Genomic DNA, 17070 nt, shown 5'->3' with positions numbered 1-17070 from the left:
TTTGTAAACAGCTTTCTGACACCTACAGTTAAGTTGGTTTGTTTAAGCTTTATAATGTACTCTTTTCGAGAGCTGCCAAGTGGTTATCGCGCGCGTTTGCAAGCATTAAAATAGACGGAGCTAAGTACTTTATGAAAGCGATCGCTAAATCCCACTTTTCGTTTAGTGTAGCCCACAAATTGAGGATAATATGCGTTGATTTCCTTTAGTCTTTCACTTGAGTGACTCAACAGTAAGTCTGAAGACATAATATTAAAACCCGGATCAGTAAAATCAATATAAAATAGCTGAAACTACCTAAAAAAATGGTGCAAGCAAGAAAAAAGAAAAGAGTAATTGTCATCATATCTACTGCTGCCAGAAGAAATCGAATGAAAACAACTCGTCAGATTCTCCACAAGAAGAATGCATGAATGATGATTAGCCCAAGTTAATAACTGGGTCAACAGTTTAAATGGTGTTTTGAGCATGTGACAAACATCAAGAAGTGTCAGCAAACCATAACATGACAGTAGGGGTTAAGGCTATAATGGTTAAAATTTCAAAGACACTGCATACTCTAGTGCACCAGAAATAACCACTCTAGTACCTGATATGTGTGTGTATGTGTGATGGTTGATAATAGTGAGAAAGATTCCCATAACAATAATAAAGGTGAATATTCCAACCTATGTGGGAGACTTTGAGACCATGTTCGTAAAGCTACTCATCCATTTTTAATTGTAAGAAATATATCAGGCAGTGAAAGTGTGGAGAAATGAGACAGAAAGGAGTTTGATAAGGCATATACAATCACCTCAATAACTCAAGAAAAGAAAAGTAGAACATCATGGCCTTGAAAATTTCCAAAGATGACATCACACACGTAGGTTTTCCGGACTTGAAGAGAAAAGAAAAGAAATACCATTCACTGCAGAAATATTTGAAAAGTGTTCAGGAGAAAGAAGAGCACTCTACAAAGTGGAAGGAGACTTAGAGAATAGAGAATTATTACAATGGTAATAGCACTTTGTGAGTGTGAAATTCCCAAAGCAATTGCTGCAGATGTGTGTAAAGACTCCCATATTAACGAATTTCTTTAGAGGATTATTGCTTCCTGGATGACAATTTATTCAGTATTCCTCAATATTATAGACTACATTATTAGGTTACAGTTTGCTACAAAATTCACTTTATTTGCGTATTTCAGAATTTACTTTAAATGTTTTTATTTGACTCTTTGCAAAGCTTTTAAATTGTGATCACTAAAGAACACTTTCTAAAACGAAAGGTGAGAAGTATGGCAAGAATTAGGAGAGAGAAGAACTAGGTCTGCATTCTCTATTCATCCTTGAGCCTAAAAGCTTTATAGATAGCTAGTAGAAACCTTTTCTTTGATAAATATATTGTGGTGATATAAGAGAGGTGTACTTGCTTACGATTAAGTGATGGTAAGGAAGGACTTGGCCCATATGTTAATCATTTTAAGCACATTATATTTGCGTTATAAGAAATCAAAAACAGATTATGCAACATCTCATGCTCAATCTAAATGGTCTTGCACTTTTCATCCCCAAGGTACTTGTAAGGAACTGTTTGATGTGTAGGACACAGTCGTCAATAACCACAATGCAGATTCAAAACTGTAGATAATTAAATTTCCAAAGGAATGAGTTCATAGGTAGAAGTCAAATACCCGTAAAGTATAAATTGTTAATATTTACAACTGTGGATATTTACATGGGAAAAATTCCCAAGTGTAAATACTCATGTCTACCAGTAAATGCGATGAAACAGTCAGCAGAAAGGTTATTGAAATCATATATCAGGCACCACATAAATCTCAAGGTAATGTTATCTGAGTCAGTGTCTGTGGAGACATGTTTCAAAGAGGTCACATCAAATCATATACATGAAAGAGGAAGGAGTCGTCAACAGTATGAAATGCATATGTGAAGTTTGCTTTGAAATGGCCTTGAAGATTTACCGTGATTCCAATTGCTTAATTAAAGTGAAAAAGATATACTCTACTGCTTTAAATTCCACAAAGTGAATAGTACAGCTGACATTATTATCTAAAACAATGTCAAGGGCCAATGTTTGACCAATACCATAGTATTATCAGGAGGGTTTATGGAACATCACAAAAATAATTTAATGTAATATGAATGATAAGATCCAACGTTAGCGTTGGCTACCACCTCAGTTAGGTACAGTTTTCAATTTGTATCCAATGTCTTAACAACCGGTTTGTAAAACCATGGAACAAGTATCACACATACAAGTAATGGTGAATTTTTAGTAGATACTGGAGCTGTCCTGACCTTACTTGAATTTTCCACGTATAATAACCCCAGAGAGTGGTTACCTCTTTAACCTATCAGTATACTTTAATTCCACAAATAGAAAAAATGATATGAGCAGAAAGTAATGTATCGAGCTTTGTTTTGATCGTATCACTTACCAAACATATAAAAGAAATAGACTTAATTCATAATTGTTAATCTGATTTGCTTATGTAGCAACTAGCCTACAGTTTGTGGAACAACACCCATTTCAAACTAAAGTGGGATTGAGAAGACTGGACTGATTATACGCATGTAGAAAAGAGAGTAGTAAACTAGTGAATATGCGAGTGTTGTACCACAGATGAAACATAAGCCATTTTATGTAGTTACTTATAACAAATTCAAGAAAAAAGCACTGCTCTTCCTTGTACGGTTATTTATCCATCCAAGTGCTAGGACTTTACCAGTGTTAGTCTGAAACAACAAATGTTAAATATTTGTCTATTCAGTTTCCAGGTGGAATGATCATAACCACAGTAATGGAGGTAAAAACATCAAAGTAGCCGGCTGTCTGATATCAAGAAACTTTAAACTTTATGTAGGCTGGTAAACATCTTTCAGGTGTCGAGTGCACATATGTAGATCAAATTTCAAACTTTTAACTAAATTGTATTTAAATTTGTTTTGGAATTTATGTTTTGTTATTTTTTTACAGGGTGCCTTGCTTACTATCCTGCTCCAAGTATTTTATGACCTCACAGCTTGTGATTTTAAGAACTACTAATGTAGTGTAGTTTTCAAAAATAGCTAGAGACAAATTGTAAATGTCATTGGATAGCTCAAGTTGGCACCTATGTACGTTCATGTAGAGAGATTAGAATTGTTTGAGAAGTAATTTATCGTTTTGTTGGAAATGATAAGATCTAGGTCCTGACAAAAATAATGATAGAATGTCATTGGAAAGTCAGAAGGATTAAAACAATCCATACTCTCGAAAATGTTTTATAGTTTATATGAACATTTTTTTCCGAAATATTACATTCTATTAACATCATTCTTCTTTTCAAAAGCTACACAAAGTTTCTTATACGATAAGACATCCGGTGAACCTAATTCGTTTTAGAATGTTATTGTTAAGTTAATCATATTTAAATATTGTACATAAATAAAATAACATACAAGAAAGTATATCTATTAAATAAAATTCGATTTCGACAAACAATCTCTTACAAAACTATTTTTCGCAGTTTGGACTGACATAATTATAAAATTTCATGTTTTAGGTCACTTAAGAATCATTTTTAGTTCGCTGTTGCTTATCAAGACACGCGGTACTGTGTCATGAGATTGAATCACCCTGCAGGCACATTGGGTGCTATTAATAGGAGAGACAGTAAAACAATTATCCTCTTTCTCCAACTCGAAGTGTGATAATCAAAGATATCACATATTTTCATTGTGTACGCTTTACTGGATTTTTGCTTCATATATCAGATTTTTAGGAAATCTATTAGGAAAATACAAGGTATAAAATCCCCGATTTTGATAGAAGTCCTTTTTGCACCAAAGTCACGGAAAATTTATTTGACAGATAAACATACTTAACTTCTATGGTATTGTTAAATTGTATGCACTAACAAATATTCAGAAATTACGATTAAGTATCAAAGTTGTTTTAAACTTATGTCGTATATGCACAATTATTCAACAAAAACTACTAAATTTTGACCAAAATATTTGCGCACGTTTACATGAAAGGTATTGGTCTAAACATTTGTCTACAGCTTCATCTTAGAGTAAAAGTGGATGATTTTTACTTTCTTGTCATTTCTATTAAAGGTGGATTATTTAGACTGCAAACTATAAAGTTAAAGCACTTCCAGATACATAGGTATTGATTAGACCAAGCAAACTATATCAGCAGTTTCTAGCTCACGTTTTCGAAAGAATAATACCGGTGTTCGGTTATAATGTATTATAAATTGCCAAATTTTGCACAAATCTACTGAATTTTATAATATTCTACTAATTCACGTCATTATTAGCTCACGCAATTAGAGTAAATAATGATGTTTGATGTAACAATACCAAGCGCATACGGGTGATGACAAGAAACTGTTAATCGAGAACACATGGCATCACTATAAAGAATGTTATTAACACTATTTCAGAGAAGAAAAGCTAATCCCGTATATTCTAATGCAGGGGTCACCAAACTTTTTCACAGGGGCCAGATTACTTGGGGAATGAGAAGGGCGGACCGCATGATCATTATGTTCAATACTCACAAGCTAGAACGAAAGCTCTCTGTAAAAGACTTAACACTAAGTTCAGGATGCCACATTAACCATGTGGGAGTAGCATGCAATACACACATATAATAAAAACAAACAGAAATACAACCAACATTTTTATTTACCAAAAGGTTATCAAAGAAGGTGACATTAGCAAAATCAAATTTCATATCGCACATAGTGAGTACATATCTGAATTTCACTAAGCCGCAAAAATGTTAGTGAGAGTTATGAAATTGGGGTTTGGCTTTCAAAATATCTTCAATGTTCGGTTTTGAATTGCTTTCAAATGTTTATTAGACAACCTTGATCAATATTCCGACTTCACATACTTCATTTTTGAAAATGCTTGTTCACAGGCATAAGTGTTTCGAACACTGATGCCATACCAGATGCGAACTGCATCAGCTTTGGAAAATCATCTTCAGGTATGCAGCTATAGCATTCAATAAGTTGCCTTTCTCTGTGTTTTGCTTTCAACAAGCCAATTCCTTGGAAATCGATGACCTCCAGCTGAAGTTTTACTGGCGCGTCATCAATGACACAATCAAAAGGATTCTGAAAATGGAGAATGTCACTTTCGATTCTGTCGAGATCCGAAAATCCCTCTAAATATGCTTATTTAAATCACCAATAATCTTTTTTCTGAAACTCCAGGTTGACATCTTCTGTGATTCCAGCATGAAACTAATTGAAACACTGAAAATGAGATAGGTTTTTCCTTCCAAATGTGCATCAAACAATGACAGCTTTCTCCAAAATCCTTTAATGATTCTATAGAGATCATAGACAAGGTTATTCTTTCCCTGAAGTTTCAAGTTCAACTCATTCATGTGGGATGTGATGTCAACCAAAAATGACAACTTTGACAACCAGGTTGGATCCGACAGAAGTGGATCGGTTCTATATTTCTCGATAAGAAATATATCTATTTCTCTTCTCAGCTTATAAAAACGAGACAAGACTTTACCGCAGCTGAGCCACCTCACCGCCGTATGATAAGGCAAGTCACAGAAATTCGAATCAATTTGTTCAAGAAAAGCCTTGAACTGGCGATGATTAAATGCATGACTCCGAATGAAGTTCACTGCAGAAATGACTGGTTTCAGTACGCAAAAAATATTTTAGTTTTTTCCACAGAGTGCTTGCTGATGTAAGATGTAGTGTATGAACAGAGCGCTTGGGAGTTGATCTTCCAACTGTTTCCTGATCAGGCCCACCAGACTCTTCTTTACTCCAGCCATGTTTTACTCTCCATTAACTGTTACACCTCTAAGCTGATTCCACTGAAGGTTATAGTCTTGCAACGTTTTATGCACTTCCATCAAAATGTCTTCTCCAGTTGTTCTTCCGTGCATGTTGCAAACTGATGCCAACTCTTCCGTGATTTGAAAGTCCAAATTAACTCCACGAATGAACGCAAGAAGTTGTGGCGTACTCGAGAGATCAGTAGACTCATCCAGTGCCAGAGAATACCACAGGAAGTTTCTAGCTTTATGGCGTATTTGTAATGTGATGTTCTCTCCAAGTTCTGCTCTCCGTACAACTGAAGTTGCTGAAAGGCTGATACTTTCAAAGAAATTAGCTTTTTCAAGACACAGCTCATTTGCTGCTTCCATCATACACTCTTTGATGAAGTTGCCGTCAGTAAAAGGTTTTTCTCGCTCTGCCATCCTATGCACTATGTTGTAACTTGTACGAGTGACATATTCATTTTCAGCAAACTTTCTCGTGAAGAGATTCTTTTGAGATTCAAAAATACGTTTCATGAATTCAAATTTCTCAGAACGGAACTTTCCTGAAAATTTCCAATATGTTGGTAGATGTTTTGTTTCATAGTGACGTCGAAGATTGTACTCTTTCAAAACGGCAACACTTTCGGTGCATATCACACAAGTAGCTTTCTGGTTTTTTGTTTCCACAAAAAAGCACTTTTCTCTACATTCTTCATTGAAAGCACGACACTCGGAGTCCACTTTTCTTCTTTTAAAAGCAGCCATAACGATGGGTAAAAAAAAACAAGACCTGAAAATAAAAAACACTGAACGCTGTGAGAAAAGTATTGTACTTGTCCAAGAACGCACAAACATAATATATTGAAACGTACGTTTGCCACAACACTTATCTAAGAACGAGTTACGAAAAGCGCATAACCCGACTACTAAGAGAAATGGACTTCCTGAAGCGGTAACCCTAGGCCGCTGAATTTACAAGACGAGTCGATAGGACGAGGGTTAAGTCTGTACTTGTTTTCGAAATCCTAATGCTTTCATAGATACGTGCATCGATATGAATAAACGGACAGCAAGGATAAAGAAGAATTTTCCTATTGTTTCTTTTTTATCATAACGTCTTGTGTTTCCCATCTTAAAGCGACTATCGGTGTGATTTATTTTGTTATGACATTCGGACATTTGATAAAATGTCACTTTTTATTTCCAAGCGGCTAGCTGCTGGCGGGCCGGACAAAATGACCTCGAGAGCCGTATCAGCCCCGCGGGCCTTAGTTTGGTGACCCCTGTTCTAATGGATGGTTAGTTCTGTAAAGTATAGGTCTGTTCCAAATAATAAGGTTCCAACCATAAAGCTAATGTTGGTTGCTATCGAATATCATTTTCTTTAGTTTGCTGGTATTTAATGACAAAACATCGTGATATCTACTTGAAAAACATTGGGTGTGCAACAAAATGTTGAATAAAAAAATAGGACTGATTGTGTGACTTAAATTACATTAAAACTGGCAACTACACTTAAAGCATTAATAACTCATTAGTTAGCTTGGCCACGTATTCTGTTTAACCCACCGTCGTGTCCAACTCAACCTGACCATGATATGGGGAATAAAACTAACTGTTGAACGTTATTTCACCAAATATTGACAGTTTCAATTCTTCAAGAATATTTCGTTTTGTTTGTTTGTTTTGAATTTCGCGCAAAGCGACTCGAGGGCTATCTTTGTATATAAAAAATTTCTTGTGTATGCTTACAACGTTTATGGTGAAAAAATCTGAGTTAGCCAAAAGAAAAAATAGGGTAATTACATCATTTGTTACACGATAATACTTGATTTAATTTATCGTTTTATGTGAGGTTTTAGATCAGGCAATGTTTCTTTTGTGTTTTTGAATTTACTGAAAATTATGTTATGATGTGTAATTTAAATATTTTTTATATAATAATAAAGTTTTATTGACTAAAACCAGAATATTGCATTAATGAGCGTACAAGCACATGAATAAAAACTCTAAATTGTAAAATTGCTATATACATACATGTTTTTATGCATATATGTTTGTTTATTACACTCTGGGACATATAACGGATATGTCTGAAGTTATTTTTAAGTTTACTTAAAATATTTTATACAAGCAAAAAAACTACGCCTTTTTTCATTTTTGTTCTAAATTCTAAGTCTCCAGTCTGAATACATATATAATTGCTGTCTAAATGTGATAAACAATGTATCTTCTTTAGAAACTTCGTGAAATTGTAAGTAATGTTGAAAATTTGGAAAAATAATATTCCTTACTTTATACATCCACTTTATCTATTTAAAATGCAATACAAGTAAAACTTTAATATCATTGGTAAATTAAACGACGTTTAGTGAGTTATTTTACAAGAACTTTCGATCCTCATCAAGTTGTTAGAGTCTATTTCATCACGTCCTGGCCCGGCATGGCCAAGCATGTTTAAGATGTGCAACTCGTAATTCGAGGGTCGCGGGTTCGCATCCCCCTCGCGCCAAACATGCTCGTCCTTTCAGCTGTGTGGGCGTTATAATGTGACGGTCACTCCCACTATTCGATGGTAAAAGAGTAGCCCAAGAGTTGGCGATGGGTGGTTGATTAGCTGCCATCCCTCTAGTCGTACACTGCTAAATTATGGACGGCTAGCACAGATAGCCCTCGAGTAGCTTTGTGCAAAATTCAAAAAGCAAACAAACAAATAAGTCATGCTTTATCCAATGACCGTGCATCTTGGCAATAGCTCTACAGCGCAATTACTATTTTAAAACATTTCTTTCCAAAGCACACCCTTCCTCACTACGGTTTTCCGTAATTTATCTACTCTGGAAGAATAATTATTTGTCAGCCTGGTTTAGCTGTCCGATCGCACATAAATTTATAGACTTGGCCAGTAATGTTTTATGAAGTAGCGTGAATACTTATTTCATCTTCCACCTGCTTAATACATATTTCGTGAAAACAGCTCGTATTAATATGACTTCTGTTTGTTTTATGGACGGCGACCCTTTTTAGCATGGTGCATACATTTTCTTGTGACACATAAATGACTTTTCGTTTTAAACTGATTTTCATCTTATGCATTCTCATTTATTTCAAGGCACAACGTTTGCTCACCATAACTGTAGTACATCTTATGCATGTTTCTTTCTGGATATTGCTGGCGCACCATCTTGATCTATATTTCTATTTTTTTCAAATATTATTATGTACAGGACATATCCCAGTCCTAAAAATGTAAAATCACTGATAATAATACATTGTTACGATTCGAATGTATGAATACTTTGCGTACGACAGACTGTTGCATATGATTTCGGAAAGCAATCATTTTTTGTGACATCATACTACGTATACACCTCCAAGCAATAACAAAAATGTAATTCTGATACATTCTGTTTAAACGCAATGTTACCTCAAATGTTTTCGTCATCCGACTTGCTGATTTTCTTATTCAATATTGTTTTAATATTACGGAATCAACCATCTTTTGGTCACTTACATTAGAACTATATATGTTATTTGTGTTTATTTGTTGTTATTGTTATTTTTACCACATCACATATGTAGAACAAAAGAATTTATTTCAGTACAAGATTAGAAAAGACGTTATACACTGTCCAAGTGCTGGCTATTGCCCAACTGTAATTGAAACATTGAAGTTGTAGTCCGTACTCTGAAGAGAATACGTGAAATTAACTCGAGAAGCGGGTGAGCTAAAATACTAAAAACCATCAAAACTTGAGTTAAATATCTGAGAGTATGATGTTTACAAGACAAACATTCTTTGAGTACACATCTTGTTCGCAACCTCGATGTAAAAGCGTGCGTGAATTTTAACTGTAAAATAGCAACATACACATAAATACGAAGAATTTAAACGAATGTATATTTACTCACAACCTTTGTTAAGAAAAGGTAAACGAACCAACAGTTTAAAATTGTATCAAATAACATAATGAGGGGTGAAAATCTGTAGACGTGTGTTCTGTGAGAGAGGGGTGAATAAATCTGTAGACTTGTGTTCTGTGTAGATGAATCTGAGTTTGAATTTACTCGTCAATAATGAATAAATGTTTCTTTGACGCCGGAAAAAAACGGTATTGTAGCCATTTACGTCTACAGTGAAACATTACCGGGTATCGCTACAAGTTTGGTCGTGCATCTCAGTCAACTGTGTCGGGAATATCTACAAAACTGATGGCACCCTAATGACTGAAAAGTAAAGTCAGATATTTGTTCTATCATGTGTTTCTCTCAGTACACAACTCATGTTCATCTTCCATCAGTTATTGTTACATCCTGATTAAAACAAGCTATCTACATAGATCTTAATTAACAATAAATGCAGAAATGAATATAGAATGTTTGATATTTCTCTGTTATTCCTTATACTAATAATGATTATAATACACCTTTCATCATTTGAGTACCCTGGCTTTAGCAATACTTTCGAATGTAATTTCCATAATATCTCATGATATTCAGTCAGCTTATTCTGTCGTAAATCCACATGTCAAGAGGTAAACAATCAACTTGATTAAACTGTGGAAGCTAATGCAGGACTTTCGGAACAATGTTTAACAAATTTGTGTTGACTGGTTGTATATCAGAATGAAAAAAAAATGTAATAATTTGAGTAAAGAAAAGAGTTCGCCCACAAAACAATAATGCATTGTACATTTTTATTCGTTTTATATTTTCTGAGACAAAATCTTGTACGATTAATAAAATCACATATCGTTTGTCATCATTCATTATGTATACAATTTTGGAAGCAGGACTGGAAAGTGAGTTTACTGGATTGAGAGAAACAATAACTCATTCAATGCAGTGATTCATAAACACAAAACATAACGCTGTTTACAAATGGACACGAGAAAGTTGTTGAATTTTTACAACTGTATTACTATTCTTAATTAACAACTGACACATTGGAGTGCAATGTCAAAGTACAAAATAAAATACAATTGTAAGTGAAACAATCTTGTTAATAAAATTAACAAAAACATAAATACTGAAATGCTTCGTACATACACGTGCCATTAGCATTATCAGTCAACATTATTTCTGAATGTTGTCAGTACAACGTTACAAACGTCATTTCGCTTTCTGTGACATTACTGTTATCTAATATTGACGCATTATCTACATCTTTATAATGTAAGTACGTCAGTGTATTTGTTAAGTAAATGTACGATGTTTAATATAACAAACTTACTATGTTTGTTATCGAGATAGCTTGGTTTGTAAGTATCTATTACGACATACAAAAATACTTTCAGTTTATAATCGTGAGTTTCATATTTATCATTGGCATACAGATAGGCAGACATTTTTATCTCATTTCGGTGAAAGTCTGATATTGTTACGTCATTAGTCACAATACATGTGTCACAACCTAGTATCTACTTACTACATGCGAATGTTCACAAATTTTAACACACACTAAATTTTCGAGGAAAATGCCTTTAATGATGTGAAACTATGTAAAGCAACAATTGGTGCAAATTTTGACTTCTCCATTCCATTTTTACTGATTTTCAAAGTTTCAGCCACATTAAAACTTACAAAAGCATTGAATTATTTAATGCTTGTTTCATTACAGAAACTAAGTAAATTAAAATAATGATGTTCGTGATTTTAAGAAAGGTGTGAAAAATAAGTGTGTTATTTCGAAAACATTTATATCATTGCACGTACTCCATCAATCCATAATTACTAGTTCCCATGAGTTTACATACAATCGTTTCTTGATTATGTTACGTATTATAAATTATTGTAGACCTATTTCCGATTTATTACGCTGGGTATATTAAAGTATTACTATTTCAAATAACCAAAATTTTGAATTCAAACTTAAAAGTTAATTAAATGTTAATATGTATCAAATTGATTGTATTGCCAACGAGATTGATACATACACACTTTTATTTTTTAACACAAACAAAAAAACAATACAATTTATAATAACAGTTATTACAAAAGATGATTTATATACAACAGATTAACAAACTTACAGACAATACTGACTTCTATATCCGGTCTAGAAGTGAATATTTTATCAACGATCTAGATCTACAACGAACAAATTAATTCTTTGTCGATACACCTGTACACTTCTTTTGATGGCCAAATAGCTTGAAGGAAGCATAAGTTTTTTTTTTTTTTTTATTCCGGCGACAATAACGTTTAAAGTAATACATTGAAGTTGAACGGTTTGTAATTTTCGTAATAATTAAATTTTCTGGTCAAATTCTGTAGTTTTTCGATCAATAGGCGTTAATCACAATTATAGATTCCGAGGCCAATAGCACACTGACTGTAGATAACCAATAATATTCTTCTTCCTCTCGGCAAGTTGCTTTTTATACGAATCACTCGAGTTTGTAGAAATTTCAACAATGTTCCAGCGCATTTGTATAAAATAAATATTGTTGATTCTTACTATGAAAAATATTCTATAAGTTTCAAGAACATGTAGGAATTGCGCAATACACAGTCAAGAATATACGTCACATGTAAAAATGAAAACTATACTAAAACAAGCGTAGGTATTAAAATAAACGTATAACGGTAAATCCGTTACACCTCACTTCTTAGAGAAATAAAAATTGGCGTTCAACAATTTCAAACTGAGATATTATAGATATATATACAAAGACATATACATTGCGACAAATACATTAAACACAATACATTTTCAAAGAATTATACAATTCAAAAATTATGAAATATTAAGCAAAGTGCTTAAACACAAATTTATATTTTGGGCTTAACACAATTAATTATTTCATAACTGAGATGTTCTTCGAAGGTTGAGATGGGTTTTAAAGGAGTAACAGAAATTTTCTTAATAGGATTTTTAGCCAGTTGACATATATAACAGATTTTACAAAAGTGAGAAATATCCTGCCTAATTTATGGCCAAAAGAAATGTCTCATAAGTAAATTTCAATATTTGCGAATGATATGCTTTTGGAACAACGACTTGATAAATTACAGCTCCGTCCTCTCAAGCTGGAACATTTAACGGTCTTCATTTGTTCATGAGCACGCAATTTTTCGCAAAAGTAACCATTTAGAACGTTTTCCAATTTATTCTTTGGGAGTGCATATTTAAATAGTGAAGATATCTATGGATCCTCTTCTTGCTCATGGATCAGTTTGCTTTTAGCAAAAATTGTCCAGTTCCCAGATAAAACACACTTGTAAAGACTGATCAGAGATCAAAACACTCAATAGTTTCAAGATAAGCCTCAAAGACTGTCCAGCCCTCAGATAAAACACATACTTGTAAAGACTGACTAGAGATAATAAAACACCCAATAGTTACAAGATGCGCCCCAAAGACTGTCCATCCACCATGTAAACACATACTTGTAAATACTGACTAGAGATAAAAACACCTAACGGTTTGAAGATGAGCCCTAAGAACTGTCCAGCTCTCAGATAAAACATACTTGTAAATACTGACTGTAGAGATCAAAACACCCAATAGTTTTAAGATGAGCCCCAAAGATTGTCCGGCTCCCAGATGAAACAAATACTTGTAAATACTGACTAGAGATTAAAACACCCAATAGTTTCAAGAGGAGTCCCAAAGACAGTCCAGCCTCCAGATAAAACATATACAGTGGAGCGCCATTAAGCAGCTGACCAGTAAACCGCGAAATCGCTTAAGCCGCTGTAGCAAGTCTTGTCCCAAAATTTTTGATGTATTAAATCTACTACCTGGCTTTTTAAAGTTTCTCACACTCTCCTTGTCGTTGACACTGACATAAAAAATGTGAGCGAGGATTATCGCGGCTCACCGCTAATTTAAGAACTTGTAAAAACGAGGCTTACGAATTTAATCCTGGCTTTATAACTTCAAGGGGATATTTAAAAAGGATTTGCTTTAATTTGGGAAATAAATAAAATATATTACAATAGAAATCGACCGTTAATCTACCTTATCCGCTCTCTATGTCAGCTTTATGGAGGCCGCCATTGTTACCGAATCACACCTCTCCACACATTAAAGTTAATCCGCGGTAAATCCGTGAAAAAAGTGATCAATAATTAAAGTAGTTTTAATTCGATAATCCGATATTCTTATGGAATTGTATAATTATTGGCCACAAACCCAATATAAATCACTTCAGTTTCTGAATTAATAGTGAGCATATCATATTGACAAATTCCTACCTCATGAGTACCAAACGAAAACATGCATGGTATGACGTTCAGCAAAAGCTGCATGTCATAGAAAGAATACGAAACGGCGAAACTCGCGCTAAGGTTAATAGAGAGTTAGGCATACCTGAGTCTACATTGCGTAGGTGGATTAAAGATGAGAATACATTAAGAGCATTTCTTGATGAACTTGATGAGGGTGGTTTGAAATGCAAAAGAGCTAGAACAGCACAAGATCCTGAGTTAGACAAAGCAACGTTCAATGCATTTTGTGAAGCCAGAAACAATGAAATTCCCATATCTGGATCAGTTATTCAAGCATAAACAGAGAAACTTCACAAGGAACTTCATGGCCCTAATGCAGATCCAGAGTTTACTGTTTCAAGTGGTTGGTTAAGAAGGTGGAAGCAGCGACACGGCATATTGGAAGTAAAAATCAACGGTGAGATCAAGTCAACAGACACTGTAGTAGCAGAAGAGTTCATCCCTAAGTTCCAAGAATTCGTTGAAGAACAGCAACTTGTTGAGGAGCAGACCTATAACGCAGATGAAACAGGTCTTTACTATAGAATTTTGCCAGATAGAACTTTAGCTATGAAGAAAGACAAGAACAGCAAAGAAGGCTACAAATAAATCAAGGACAGGATGACCATGTTGTTCTGCTGTAATTGTACTGGTCTACACAAGCTGACACCACTCTGCATTAAGAAGTACAGGTCACCCAAGTGCTTCCATAAAGTGAACATGTCAACACTGCCAGTAGACTACACCCATAGCCAGAACGCCTGGATGACAGCTGCGATCTTTGAAAACTGGTTTCACAAGACGTTCGTCCCTGATGTCCGGAAACACTTGAGGAACGAGGGACTAAATCCTAGAGCCTGCCTACTTCTAGATAACTGTCCAGCCCACCCGCCTGAAAAAACGTTGAGGTCCAGAGATGGGAAGATTTTCGTCTACTGTCTGTCCAAGAACACAACATCTAAGATCCAGCCCCTAGATCAAGGAATTATTTCAGCTTTTAAGTCCAATTACAGAAAAGAGTTAATCAAGTCCATGGTAGAAGAAGACAAGAGCGCCCCCGAGTGTCTCAAGAAGGTATGGGTTAAGCAAGCGCTCTATGTATCAGAGACAGCGTGTCAAGTGGCAAAGGCAGAATCAACCCAGAAGTGTTGGAACAAGGCCCTGGGGGGTCCATTCACTGAAGGCAACAGAGAAGAAGACTCAGATGATGATGATGAAGAATTCCTTGGTTTCACCCCAGCAGAAGTGAAAGAAGCAGAGCAGAAGTTAATGAAAGCTGTTCACTCAACTGTTCCCGTCCAAGAAATTCTGTCAACGTGGTTCTCCATTGATGATGACGTACCAGTTGCTTCCTCAATTTTAGCAGAAGAGACCATGAGCGAAGATGAAGAAGAAGAAGATCCTGCCCCAGTACCTCCAACAAGAACTGCAGATGAAGCCGTCAAAGGACTTGAGGTAGTCCTAGAGTACTACAAGCGTGAGGGAGACAAGCTGAAAACACTACAACTAAAGCCCATGATTAGAGACGCCAAGAAGAGGGCAACAATGAGCAAGAAGCAAGCAACAATAACGTCATACTTTACCAAGAAATAAACTGTATTTGAACTATATTATCTGTATTTGTAATAACTCAGCATGAAACTAACTTTTTGTTTATATTTGTTATGTTTTTAAAAAATGTAAAATAAAATGGTTTGAAATGTATTTTATTTGTTTTTTCTTATTGTTTAACTGCCAGTTAATAAATTCGGTATTAAAAATTTAATAATTTATGCAACTGCGCAATATCGCTACCACGAGATTTAAAATGGCGGCCCGCATGTAACAGGGAAGACGAAATTTTACAATAAAAAGATTTATTTTTATTGTAATCTTTATATATATTAATAAATCTTAATCAAAATTGTGTTGTATATTTTATTTATTAAAAAGGGGAAAAGCGAACCATCGCAATGCATTGGTCGTTTGTGTTAAAACTGCACTTGTCAATTGTATCTGAATAGTCTATACATTAATATTATAATGATCACGCAATGGCCCGGATGAGGCTCCTCGGCGGAGCTGTTGGCGACTTCGGCTTTTCAGTCACAAAGGTTTAAGCCGCGGTTAAGCAGGTTGACCCCCCAAATACAGCGGCTTAACGGCGCTCCACTGTACTTGTAAAGACTGACTAGAGATCAAAACACCCAATAGTTTCAAGATGAGTCCCAAAGGATGTCTAGCCCCCAGATAAAACATATAGTTGTAAATACTAACTGGAGATCAAAACACTCAATAGTTTCAAGATGAGCTTCAAAGATTGTTCAGCTCCCAGATAAAACATTCACTTGTATTTCACAAACTGTTAAGATAATTGAAGAAAAACGAACTACTGCAACTTTCTCAATTAACAAATACCCTAAATACTTGACAATAACAAAATAATGAGAAACATCAAGAATAAGCAGGAAGAAAATAATAGAGCCGCAGCTGTACTCTTCTTTGCCACATGTATCTCTGAAAAATAAAATTATATGCATACAATACAAAGTCAGGATCTCCAATATTGTACAATCGCAATCGATGTGCACTGAAGTCCAATATAGAGACAAAATACCATATGCAACATCACTTGTGAATAAAGAATCCAATATGCCGAAGAAATAAATACGCCAGAAACCAGAATTAAGAGTACAATATACATATCAGACTCTATAATACTGATTTTTGTGGATCATCAACTGAAGAATACGACATGCAATGAAATGTAAAAATATTAAAGTGATAGGATATGAACCACACAAGAAAAAAAATGATAAAAGAGGCATTTTACACCGAGACTCTTAATAAACTCAAATAATTTGCTATAGAAGTCATAAAATTTAGAGTTATTCTCTTTTGAAGTTATCTAAGCATGAAATTGTGTTGAAATCAAAGAGCACAGACAAATACTCTCTCTCTCTCTCTCTAGTGTTTGGGTATATATATTTGTATACCCAGGAGGGTCAGGTACACTAGACCTCTTCCTCCCAAATACTGAAAATACAAATACAAAGACAAATACTGAAAGAAACTACCTTT

Source organism: Tachypleus tridentatus, chromosome 7 (genome assembly GCF_004210375.1).
Source record: "Tachypleus tridentatus isolate NWPU-2018 chromosome 7, ASM421037v1, whole genome shotgun sequence".
Lineage (NCBI taxonomy): Eukaryota > Metazoa > Arthropoda > Merostomata > Xiphosura > Limulidae > Tachypleus > Tachypleus tridentatus.
Note: the sequence above shows the minus strand (reverse complement) of the source record.